Genomic DNA, 2506 nt, shown 5'->3' with positions numbered 1-2506 from the left:
TCGCGGAAGTCTTAACAGGCTTGCCTGACTCTTTCCGTCCGTTCTAAGAATCAGTCGGAGGCCGGGGCGGGGACGGTCTCTTGACACACGGAGGGTTGGCTTCCCTCCTCAGGCGTTTGTGTCGAAAATGAAGGCGAGAGATGCAAGCGTCCTGGTTCCCCTGGGTGCTGCAGCAAGGGTGCAGGCTGACCCTTGCCTGAGCACTCCCAGAAGCCTCTTAGGCTGAGAGCAGACGCCGCACTACCGGCTCTGGGAGTCGTTGGCCGCTATTGTACATAGTCCGGTCCTTCCTCTGCCACCCGGCAAGTGCGATGGCTCTGCCTCCCTGCGGTGCCCGTCACCCAGGTTTGGAGAACACGATACTAAGAACATGTTGGCGGCTCGGGACCTGCAGGCGAAAGGGGCCCCGTGGTGCTTAGCACATCGACCTCGCGTCTCAGTGCAAGCCGGAGAGTTCGCGGAAGTCTAAAGCTTTTGACATTCGCTCAAAGCTTTGACAGGCTTGCCCGACTCTTTTCCGTCCGTTCTAAGAATCAGTCAGAGGCTGGTGGGGAGGTCTCTTGACGCAAGGGGAGGGGTGGCGTCCCTCCTCAGGCGCTTGTGTCGAAAATGAAGGCGAGAGATGCAAGCGTCCTGGTTCCCCCTGGGTGCTGCCAGCAAGGGTGCAGGCTGACCCTTGCCTGAGCACTCCCAGAAGCCTCTTAGGCTGAGAGCAGACGCCGCACAACCGGCTCTGGGAGTCGTTGGCCGCTATTGTACATAGTCCGGTCCTTCCTCTGCCACCCGGCAAGTGCGATGGCTCTGCCTCCCTGCGGTGCCCGTCACCCAGGATTGGAGAACACGATACTAAGAACATGTTGGCGGCTCGGGACCTGCAGGCGAAAGGGGCCCCGTGGTGCTTAGCACATCGACCTCGCGTCTCAGTGCAAGCCGGAGAGTTCGCGGAAGTCTAAAGCTTTTGACATTCGCTCAAAGCTTTGACAGGCTTGCCCGACTCTTTCCGTCCGTTCTAAGAATCAGTCAGAGGCCGGTGGGGAGGTCTCTTGACGCAAAGGGGAGGGGTGGCGTCCTCCTCAGGCGCTTGTGTCGAAAAATGAAGGCGAGAGACGCGAGCGGCCTGGTTGCTTTGGGTGCTGCCAGGAAGGATGTGGTCTGACCCTTGCCTGAGCACATCCAAAAGCATGTGATGTTGAGAGCAGACCTCGAGCCCCGCACAACCGGCTCTGGGAGTCGTTGGCCGCTATTGTACATAGTCCGGTCCTTCCTCTGCCACCCGGCAAGTGCGATGGCTCTGTCGCCCTGTGGTGCCCGTCACCCAGGTTTGGGGAACACGATACTAAGAACATGTTGGCGGCTCGGGACCTGCAGGCGAAAGGGGCCCCGTGGTGCTGAGCACATCGACCTCGGGTCTCAGTGCAAGCCAGAGAGTTCGCGGAAGTCTAAAGCTTTTGACATACGCTCAAATCTTTGACAGGCTTGCCCGACTCTTTCCGTCCGTTCTAAGAATCAGTCAGAGGCCGGTGGGAGGTCTCTTGACGCAAGGGGAGGGGTGGCGTCCCTCCTCAGGCGCTTGTGTCGAAAAATGAAGGCGAGAGACACGAGCGGCCTGGTTGCTTTGGGTGCTGCCAGGAAGGATGTGGTCTGACCCTTGCCTGAGCACTCACAGAAGCATGTGACGTGAGAGCAGACCTCGAGCCCCGCACGACCGGCTCTGGGAGTGGTTGGCCGCTATGGTACATAGTCCGGTCCTTCCTCTGCCACCGGCAAGTGCGATGGCTCTGCCGCCCTGTGGTGCCCGTCACCCAGGTTTGGGGAACACGATACTAAGAACATGTTGGCGGCTCGGACCTGCAGGCGAAAGGGGCCCCGGGGTGCTTAGCACATCGACCTCGTGTCTCAGTGCAAGCCGGAGGGTTCGCGGCAGTCTAAAGCTTTTGACATTCGCTCAAAGCTTTGACAGGCTTGCCCGACTCTTTCGTCCGTTCTAAGAATCAGTCAGAGGCCAGTGCGGAGGTCTCTTGACACAAGGGGAGGGGTGGTGTCCCTCCTCAGGCGCTTGTGTCGAAAATGAAGGCGGGAGACGCAAGCGTCCTGGTTCCCCCTGGGTGCTGCCAGCAAGGGTGCAGGCTGACCCTTGCCTGAGCACTCCAAAAGCCTCTTAGGCTGAGAGCAGACGCCGCGCTACCGGCTCTGGAGTCGTTGGCCGCTATGGTACATAGTCCGGTCCTTCCTCTGCACCCGGCAAGTGCGATGGCTCTGCCGCCCTGTGGTGCTCGTCACCCAGTTTTCCAACCCGGACCCGCGAGCGTGGTGCGAGGGGCGACTTCGCTGCGGTCCACACTTTGATCGATCTGGCTCCGACCGTCTGGTGTGGGAGGTCCCTTGGCGGGCCGGCTTTCCTGTTAAGGGCCGTTGCTCCAGGGCCTTGTGGTTCTTCCCTGATGCCACCGGGCGCGTTTCATGACCCCATGGCAGGGCCGGGAGAGTTGGCACCCCTCTGCCTCCG

This window comes from Hemiscyllium ocellatum, assembly GCF_020745735.1.
Source record: "Hemiscyllium ocellatum isolate sHemOce1 chromosome 15 unlocalized genomic scaffold, sHemOce1.pat.X.cur. SUPER_15_unloc_10, whole genome shotgun sequence".
Taxonomy (NCBI): domain Eukaryota; kingdom Metazoa; phylum Chordata; class Chondrichthyes; order Orectolobiformes; family Hemiscylliidae; genus Hemiscyllium; species Hemiscyllium ocellatum.
This window is presented reverse-complemented; position numbering follows the sequence as displayed.